We start from the raw sequence: 11016 nt of genomic DNA on the forward strand, positions 1-11016 counted from the left end.
CTACACACATACCTATTCAGAAAATATTTTAATACGTGGGCTCACATCAGCATAAATGACTATGTCCTTTATAGAAAACAAAAGCGAGTGTCTGGGGAAGAACATGGTGGGAGCCAGTCTGCTTCAAAACTGGGAAAGAGGTTGGTAGTGAGAACCACCTCCTTCTATACAGCATTCTGCTGTTCTGATTTCAAATAAACCCTGTTTATATTACAAAAAATGGAGAAATGCATAAAACCCAAACGGGAAACCTTAAAATAACCATACTCATTTTTTCATTTTTCTTTTTATGGATATATATATATATATATATATATATATATATATATATATATATTCCTCCTATTTCTAGGACAAACACCTTTATCAATTTGGTCCAAGTCAGTCCTGTCAATTTCTCTTATTTTTATATGTCTGTCTATCTATTTACTCATCCACCTATCCATCCACCTATCCATCCACCTATATGTCTACTTACTTTTTTTTTTTTTTTTTTAATATTGTGAGAGGGTCTTGTTATATTGCCCAAACTGGCCTTGAACTCCTGGTCTTTAAGAGACACTTCTGTAGGCTCCCATGACTACAAGTACATTCCATTTGAGCTCAGCACATCTATTTATTTACTGATTTATCTAATACTTATTAAGTCCTGACCTTGGTCCAAACACTGTCCTAGGCATGTGCAGGTCATTGATAAGTAACTGTATCTATTACTTCCCTATTGCTGTAATAAAATACCATGACCAGAAACAACTTACCGAAGAGATTATTTGGGCTTACAGTTTCAGAAAGGTAACAGTCTACCATGGGAGGGGAGCAGCAAACAGCAAGAACAGGATGCTACAACACATCTCAAACCAGCACACGGGCAGTGGTGGCGCATGCCTTTAATCCCAGCACTTGGGAGGCAGGGGCAGGCGGATTTCTGAGTTCGAGGCCAGCCCTTGGTCTAAAGAGTGAGTTCCAGGACAGCCAACGCTACACAGAGAAACCCTGTCTCGAAAAATAAAAACAAAAATAAAAACAAAACAAAACACCAGCACCGAGCAGAGAAATGAAACAGGAAGTGAGGAGGAACTATAAACACTCAAAGTCCGCCCCCAGTGACGTACTTCCTCCAGCAAGGCTCCACCTCCAGGAGCGCCTTAAACAGTGCCGCCCACTGGGGACCAAGTGTTTGATTACCTAAGCCCGTGAGGGACATTCTCATTTGAACTACCATAGCTACAAAAAAAGATCTCCTTTCTCATACATGTTACAGTCTCGTAAGAGAAGACCAGAAGTTATCAGCAAACAGAACTACTGACTAGTGAGAAATGCTCTACAGAAAAGCATCCTTATAGGACCAGGACCCATTGAAAATTGACCTAGTGGAGACTGAGATACATTCCTGGGACCAGGAGCAGTAGAGAGAGAAGGGGCCTTAACGATAAAATGGAAAGGAGAAGCCGGACTGTGGTGGCGCACGCCTTTAATCCCAGCACTTGGGAGGCAGAGGCAGGCGGATATCTGAGTTCGAGGTCTACAGAGTGAGTTCCAGGACAGCCAGGGCTACACAGAGAAACCCTGCCTCAGAAAAACAAAACAAAACAAAACAACAACAACAACAACAACAACAAAAATGGAAAGGAGATAGGTGTGTCTAACCTGTGACTCACAGGCCACACATATCTCAGGATAGCCATAATGTGGCCCCGTGCATTTAGAGATGGCAGCATCTCGTCACAAAAGGCCAAATCTAGAGCCTGTTGGGACTGAAGGGGGAGCAAGAAGGAGAAGCAGTTGAAGAGGTGAGCCACAGACAAGTCTCAGATTCGGGAAAAGAAAATGCCAGAGAAACGCGTATTTGAAGACGCTGAGTTTAACAGGGAGTTTGGGGATTGGAAGAGATTTAGGGAGAAGAGAGAAGGTGAGCAGATCTCAGCGAGTTCATTGCGTAAGTAGGATGGAAGTGCATGGCCCAGGCTCTTAGTAGAGGATAACCTTGGGGTTCAGTGCGTGAAAACACTTGCTGCTTACCCTGATGGTTACATGTGTGGGTCACACAGGGTGGAAAGATAGAACTGACTCCTCTCTCTCTCTCTCTCTCTCTCTCTCTCTCTCTCTCTCACACACACACACACACACACACACACACACGAATGTTAGGGTATCTCAACACCTTATGATTACTGTAACTGTATTTTATTAACCTCATGATTCCGCTCTACAAAATTCGAAATCATTGTAGTTTCAAGAGAGCAATCATAGCAAACTGACCAAGAAATGACAGCATGGCTCTTCTATTTTTCCCCCCTTAAGATCGTGTTTAGGGAGTTGGAGAGAGACTGGGCAATTAGGAACATTGGCAGTTCTTCCAGAGGACCCAGGTTCAATTCCCAGCACCCACACGGCAGCTCACAACTGTCTATAACTCCCGTTCCAAGGGATCTGACACTCTCACACAGACAAACATGCAGGCAAAGCACCAATGTACATAAAATAAAAATAAATAAATCATTTTTTTAAAAAAGATAATGTCTAAATATAAATCCTATTGAAGACCTTCAAATTTAAATTGCTTTACAAAAAAATGAATGAAAGCCAAGGGATTAACCTCATGGAAGCTCATCATGTTGAGAATGATACTGGTGGTCAGGGAAGACATTGCAATCCCCACAGCAAAAACATGGCATTACTGTATTCTATCGTAATTCCACTTTACCTCAGAACTGAGCTGCAGGTGCCAACTGCCACAGGAAAGCAAAAAATGAAGATGTCAAAAATGCTGGTCCTGGTGCTCTGTACAGACTTGCTATTTCTTTTTTATTTATTTATTTGTTTGTTTGTTTATTTAATGTAAGTACACTGTAGCTGTCTTCAGACACTCCAGAAGAGGGAGTCAGATCTTGTTACGGATGGTTGTGAGCCACCATGTGGTTGCTGGGATTTGAACTTAGGACCTTTGGAAGAGCAGTCGGTGCTCTTAACCGCTAAGCCATCTCATCAGCCCCCTGCTATTTCTTTACTATTCTTTTCTCATTTATTTGTGGGGTTTTCTTTCTTTTGGGTGATGCTTTTGAGAGCATGTGTGTCTGTGTGTGTATGAGTGTGTGTGTGCATGTGTGTCTGCATGAGTGTGCGTGTAAATTCGTGTGAGCGGCAGCGTGTGCGTGTAGGAGTGTGTGCATGCACATATGCGCACACATGACACAGAGCCTGTGTGGAGGTTAGAGCTGGTTATCTTCCTCTTTAAGTGTCTCTCTTGTTTCTATTCCAGTGCTGTGGAGCCCAGGCTGGTAGGCCTATCAACTTCAGGCAGATTTTCCCGTCTCTGCTTCCCATGTCCTGGTGGGAATGTGTTGAGTTTGCAGATGGGAGTCACAGGATCAGGGCTTTATGTGGGCTCTGGGACATGAGACTCAAGTGCTTTTACCCAAGGAACCATTACCCTGACCCCCGACTTACTATTTCTAGAGGTAGAAACTAAGAGTACTGGTGTCTATCAGGCTATGGTGGTGTATTTTAATCCCAGCACTTGGGAGGCAGAGGCAGGTGTATCTGTTGAATTCGAGGCCAGCATGGTCTACAGAGCAAGTTCCAGGACAGCCAGAATACTCAGGGAAACGCTGTCTGGAGAAAGCAATAACAGTAACAAAACAAACAAAAAGAGTCCTGCTGTCAATTACCAGGAAAGGCCAGTTTAGAAAATGTTACAAGTATCTGAAGAAATTCAAGGCCTCATGGAGCATGCTTGATCAAGTCCCAAAGGAGATAACACAATGCAGAGCTCACATGTGGTCTCTGGCTTAAAGGACAATGGGCATCTCCACCGGCAATTTATTAGAAGGGTGACCAGCATAGTAATATAGTAATATACTGAACAATTTATAGTCGGTAAAAAGCTTCTGAGATTACTGGCACAGAGAAAGGAAGTGACTTCATTTGTCTTCCATTCGACCCTTCACGATGTGAAATTATTTCCTTTCGCGCTGCCAGGACAAACGCACTCCACTTAGTGTGAACCAGAAGCACATAATTTATAAGATGACAGAGTATGGCCCCCGTAGAAATGATTAATATGTATGCATTCAGAATCCTGTTATGGTGAGGGCTCGGATCATCTTTTCTTTACATTCCGAGATGGGAGATATGGGTGAGCTTTTGAATTAAAGAAGGGGCCTTTTTGTTTTTCAATCGGACCACAGCATATGAGAGAGTCAGCAGTGACGACATCCAGACTTGTGGCTTTAAAGTGTTGTTGTGTTAGTTTCAAATCTCTGGAATAAGCAGCTTCAGAAAGCCCAGTGCTCAAGGATTCTGTGCAGGGTCACTTGCCTCTGTGTTTCTGTAAGCAGGCATAACATCAACGTGTCTTTGGAAGACTGTGTGTGTGTGTGTGTGTGTGTGTGTGTGTGTGCGCGTTGGGGGGCAGGGGAGACAAAGATGAAACCTAGGACCACGTGTAACTATCAGAAACAAACACCCTAGCAATAACGTCCTTTGCCAAGCCCCATCTGGAGACCAAGCCCGAGCCTGGGAGGGATGCTTCAGAGTCAGACCGTAGTTATCTGCTATCTAGACACTGTTGGCTCCATCCATCCCGACCTTGCCTCTGAATCTCAGATTCCCACAGCCAGCTGTTGCCTCAACATCTCCACTTACTTTAACAAGTGTGCGAAGCTCGGCTGAACTTTTGAACTTCCTGCGTCCCTCGCTCTTTCCCAGCTCCACGGACAGCAATTCCTTTCCTGCGGGATGCTCAGTCATCCTTGATTCTTGAATCTCTCCCACTCCACATACAAACCTGTCAACCAATTCTCTCTGCCTCTTAAAATAGATCCAAAACTGCACCCACTTCTCTGCAGCTTCGATGTCACCATTCCACACCACCCCTACTGCTTCTTGCCAGAATCTTGGAGGAAACTTTTTTCCCTCTTACTTTTGTACTCCCTTTCTGTCACTTTTTTTAAGATTTATTTATTGTTTTATGTAAGTACACTGTAGCTGTCTTCAGACACACCAGAAGAGGGCGTCAGATCTCATTACGGATGGATGTGAGCCACCATGTGGTTGCTGGGATTTGAACTCAGGACCTTAAGAAGAGCAGTCAGTGCTCTCAACGGCTGAGCCATCTCTCCAGCCCCTTCTGTCACTTTGTATATTACATTTTATTTATTTAAAATTTTTAATTAACACGTACACAGTATTAGGTTTCATTATGGCATTTTCTTTCTTTCTTTTTTTTTTTTTGTTTTGTTTTGTTTTTGTTTTGTTTTTCGAGACAGGGTTTCTCTGTATAGCCCTGGCTGTCCTGGAACTCACTTTGTAGACCAGGCTGGCCTCGAACTCATAAATTCGCCTGCCTCTGCCTCCCTAGTGCTGGGATTAAAGGCGTGCGCCACCACACCTGGCTCATTACGGTATTTTCAAACACGCGTCACTGCTGATTCTTCCAGCAACCCCTCCCTGTGTCCTGTGGAGGGTTCTTGTGAGGTATTTGAAAACTTCCATATTAACAGCCAAACACACAGTAAATAATATGATTTAAAAAAAACGAAACAAAACACAACTGCACACCCCTTCTCCACCCAGTCTCAGTAGTTATTGATACGGAACTGTTTTTGTTTGATTGACAGCTGGGTCTTCCAACCCCAATAGCGGCCCAGACTCTTGTTCATGTTCAACACCAGATCCTTTCCTAGAATGCAAATGCTCTCCCTCAACGCTTGCTTTTGGTCCCACAGCTGTAGCCTTCGGGCTGTTTCCCAACAGTCTTAGGATCAATAGCCTGAGGTCCTGGCTGTTCTTCCTGTGGCTCTTCTCTCTCTTCCACCAGGTCTTCACCCATAGTTTCCTAAAACCTGCCTCTGTCCACTGTATATGTGACAAATGCAAGTGTTCCTCTGTCCTTGAGTTTCCTGAAACTTGGCTGCTAAGAACAGGGGGTTATATGTCTCTACCTGACCCCTGACCTGCCCACCTTTCTATATGGAAATGAATTCACAGGATGCCAGATGCTTTGCCAACTACTAGAATTAGCAGAGCTTGTTTTCTGAGCCCCGCCCACCTTTCTCATGGGCAAGTTGTTCATACTTGCTACACTCAGCTCAGCTCAGTAATACAAACACTACCTCTCTCCATTCCCCCCCAGTAATTGGCTGTCACCAGTTTTATTTAACCAGTAGTTTTAAACTGGAGAACAAGGTTTCAACAATTAAGGCTGATATGCGTATATGTGAGGATCTGCTCCGCTTGAAGCGACTGGATCTTGGGGTACAAAATTTGAATACAAAACATTTTAATACAAGCAACACCAGACCAAACCCTACGTAGCTACGTGACAGATGTGGCTAGGTGACGTTACCCAGTAGGAGAAGGATGGCCAGCTGTTTTCCGAGATGAGCAATGTGGTTTCATTGTATACTGGTCAACTGCATACTAGCATGCTGGTGTTCAGAGAGCGAATCTTCGATCCTGCTGTAAGCCAGAAATCACCATTTACAGACCAGGGCGGGGATTTTGAGTTTTATTTTTGGCGTTTGTAGCAGTTTAAATGGGAAACATTGCCCATAGGCTTGGTAAGAAGTGGTCCCCAGTTGACAGCACGGTTTGGGGAGGTATTTCAGCCTTGCTGGAAGAAGTATTTCACTAGGTGTGTTTAAGACTTTTTTTTGTTTTTGTTTTTTTGGCTTTTCGAGACAGGGTTTCTCTGTATAGCCTTGGCTGTCCTGGAACTCACTCTGTAGACCAGACTGGCCTCTAACTCAGAGATCCACCTGCCTCTGCCTCCCAAGTGCTGGGATTAAAGGCTTGTGCTACCACTGCCCGGCCCAGTTTAAGACTTCAGAGCCTTGTTCAACCTCCATTTTGCCCTCTTTGCTTCGTGTTGGCGATTGACGGATGATGCAATCTCTCAAGAGGCCTGCTCTGGCTGGCCACCATGCCTGCCACTGCTGCTTTGCCTCCCCAACCAATATGGCTTCTCTCCCGGCAACCATGAGCCCCAAATAAACCCTTTCCCCCTTCAGTTGCCTTTGGTTTTGGTGTTTTATCACAGTAAGAGAAAAGCAACTACTACGGTTTTGCTGTGCAGTGTCTAAGAGTTCAACAGATGGCTTGCTTTGTTCGTTGATTTGTTTTGGTTTTTTTCAAGACAGGGTTTCTCTGTATAGCCCTAAAGTCCTGGAACTCACTTTGTAGACCAGACTGGCCTCGAACTCAGAAATCCGCCTGCCTCTGCCTCCCGAGTGCTGGGATTAAAGGCGTGCGCCACCACGCCCGACCAAGGTCCCTGTTATTTAAAGTTATCTCAGCAAATTAAGAGGTCGTGCGTGTACTTACTGATGTTGAGGCGTGTGCTTTGAAGTTGAATGCTGTGGGTTTTTTTTTTTTGGTCATGCACATGTATCATGATGAAGCAAAATAAGACGTGTGCTTTTCAGGGAGAGTGTGACACACTTCCCCTCCACCATGCTTGGGGGCTTCTGATGCCCGCAGCCATCTCAGAGGTTCAGGTGCACACCAACTCGGCTGCCAGAGGCCAGCCACAGCTGAGTGTACACGGTGCCTTCGGCAAGTCTCAGAACTTGGCTGTAAAGCCTGAGTTTATTCACATGGACACACATCCATCTATGGACTCATCGTTGTCTCTGCCCAATACTTAGGAAAAGTCGAGTGTCCTGGGCTATGAGGACCTAGAACTGCAGAAGGAGCCATGCTGTCTTTTCTCAGCATCCTCTGGGGTCTCAGCACGGTCTGGGAGTTAATGTCTTGCCTTAGAAGATTCATGCTATGCCTGGGCTATAGACTACAGAATGTATGTATATGTAACTCCTTAAGTTAGTATAACTACAAAATGTTTACCTAGTTACCATGGCAGTTGCTTAATACCATTTCCTATGGGTTAGTCACTGGACCTTGATACCTCTGTTTAGTATTGAAGATTGAACAAGATAGTTGGCTCTACCACTGCCTCTGTCTTCCTTTCTTAAAAACAAACAAAATCCTCGCTCGTCCTACACATTTATTATGGATTCATGTGTGGGCGTGCCTATGGAGGTCAGAGGATAACGGGTCACTTTCCCCCTTCCACCATTTGAGGCCTGTGGATTGGAGACTGGGATTGACAGGTTGACAGCACCTTTTCCTGCTGAGCCACCCCACTGGCCCCAGCACTTGTTTTTCTTTAGACAAGGTCTCACTGTGTAGCTACAGTGGCCTGGAACTTGCTAGGTCACCGAGGTTAATCTCAACCTTGTGATCCTTCTGCCTGAGTGTGGGCCTCTCAGCGTCTCACTAGACTTTATAGTTGTTAGCATTCTGTCTAAATCCCACCCCACAGTTAGCTGGCAACAGCCAGATAGGCCTGTCCCGTTATAAAAGGGGCTGCTTGCCCCCTCCTCTCTCTCTTGCCTCTCTCTCTTGCCTCTTGTTCTCTTGTTCCCTCTTGCTCCCCCTCTCTCCCCATTTCCTTCCCCCTCTCTCCACATGGTCATGGCGGGCCCCTATTTCTCTACTCTCTCCCTCTCTCTGCCTCTACTACGCTCTTAACTCCCCTCCCCATGCCCTGAATAAACTCTATTCTATACTATACTGTCTTGTGGCTGGTGCCTCAGGGGGAAGAGATGCCTCGGCATGGGCCTGCTAAGGCACCCCCTACCCCCACAGCTCACCACACCCCCATAGAATATTTTCTTATACCTCTTTATATTTTTTATAAACACATCAATAGTGTGAACTATCTAGCTCTGACTCATTTTAACAGCTGGAGAAGCCAAGATACATGTTTATCAAATAACATTTCCACAGACACACAATCGGTTGTCCGTGGAGATGGCATTTGAATGTCAGCAGATTCCAGTCATGGCCCGGGCTCGATGGCTACCCACACTATCCTGGCATTGACCTCATAGAGGACTCTGGCAGTCCGAGGACTCTGGCAGTCTGCACCTCTCTTGATTAATAGTTTGGGTGAAGGTTACAGGGCATGCTGATCGAATTCACGGGTAACCTAACACGTAAGAAGGCTCTGCATTCAAAGGGGTAAGATTATTTCACAGGGTGAGTTTTCTGAGAAAACACACCAGAACAAAAGTGCACCTGAGTGCTCCTTCACCCTGGCACTCTTGTCACTTGGAGATAAACAATTTTTCCTTTGTGAGGAGCTGTCTAGAGCATGGTAAGATGTTTGACAGAGCCCTGAACCACTTATCACTGGATTCTACTGACAACCCCCAAGTTATGGCAACCAGAAACCTTCCAAACCATGTCAAACGTCACCTGAAAGATAAAACTGCTTCCTGTTGAGAACAACTGACTTTATTTGCATATTACACTGCTTTATTTCATAATTGCAGCAAGAGGGTGGATAGAGTTGAAACCGAAATCAAAGTTACCTGACTTCCAGGTAGCACACTCTTGTCATAAAGAATTAAGTTGCAATGGGTGTGAGTTCCTATAACCTGAAGGAATAGAAAGAATGAATATCTGCAAAGAAAATCAGGTGGTTAGGTCAGTGTAGGGCCTAAAAGGATGAGTGTGTAATCCTAGCACCAGGAAATATTCAGTGAAAGAAAGAACTGCTTCAAGACCGAGGCATTGATGAAAACGCCCCCTTGTCTAGAGAAAACGAATTGGAAGGAACCACACACATCACCCCAAGAGGGAAAGAACCAGAGCTGAGGCTTGCCTTTGAGAACTTGGAGACTTGGGCAGTAAGCCAGTATATCTTTTATTTTTTTCCCCAGGGAGGGGGGAATTAAGAACCAAAGACATTTTAAAAATTGTGATTAACAATGGGCCGAGGTGTGATTCTTAAGTGATGAGCCAATTTTATTAAAATTTCTTTTGAGGGGGGCTAGAGAGATGGCTCAGTGATTATGGGGCACCAATCTGCCCTTCCAGAGGTCCTGAGTTCAGTTCCCAGCAACCACATGGTGGCTCGAAACCATCTGTAATGGGGATCTGATGCTCTCTTCTGGTATGTCTGAGGCCAGCAATAGAGCACTCATATACATAAAATAAATAAATCTTAAAGAACATTTCTTTTGAAATTGCTGTCCCTAAGGATGAAAGAGACCAAAAGAAGGAAGGAAATGAAGGAAAGAGAGAGAAATCAGTAAAGAAAAGAAGAAAGTGTTCACAGTGAGCAAACAGAAAGGTTTAACTGACCAAACGATGAAGTCAAGTCTCCAAAGGACATAAGCTTCTCTGGAAAATTCTTGAGTTTGGACTACAGATGCTCAATATCAAGCCATGGTTGCTTCTACTGCAGCTGTAGTGGCAGACATGCAAAAAATGATACCCACAGCCAAACAGTGGACAGATCTGGGGCACTCTTATGGAAGAGTTGGAGGAAGGATCGGAGGTCCTGAAAAGGTTAGGAACCCCATAGGAAGATCAACAGAGTCAGCTAACCGGAAACCCCGGAGGCTCTCAGAGACTGAACCACCAACCAAAGAGCGAGCATGGGCTGGACCTAGGCTTACCACATCTATGTAGCAGATGTACAGCTCAGTCTTCATGTGGGTCCCCCAACAACTGGAGAGGGGACTGTCCCTAAAGCTGTAGCCTGACGGTGGAATCCATTCCCCAACAGGGCTGCCTTGTCTGGCCTCAGTGACAGAGAGAATGCACACAATCCTGCAGAGACCTGATGTGCCAGAGAGGGGGGATTCCTAAGGGGGCCCCACCCTCTCAGAGAAGAAGAGGAGAGTGGATTGGGGGAGGGCCTCTGTGAAGGGGGCTTCGGGGGGGGGGAGCATTTGGGATGTAAGCAAACAAACAATCAAATGAAAGTTCTGTTCTCAGGTTAGGATACAACCTGCCTCCCATCTGCCATAGCTCTGCCTTTGTGCAGCTTGATGACCAGATCAGAGAAAAGACTTTCCCCAGACAATTGTTTTTGGGCAGAGAAACCCTTCAACAGTACTCACAGGCTCTCTCCTTTCAAGCAAACATGCATTTTTGTTGTTGTTTTGCTTTGTTTTTTCGAGACAGGGTTTCTCTGTATAGCCCTGGCTGTCCTGGAACTCA

The sequence above is a fragment of the Mus pahari genome, chromosome 9 (genome assembly GCF_900095145.1).
Source record: "Mus pahari chromosome 9, PAHARI_EIJ_v1.1, whole genome shotgun sequence".
In the NCBI taxonomy this organism is placed as follows: Eukaryota; Metazoa; Chordata; class Mammalia; order Rodentia; family Muridae; genus Mus; species Mus pahari.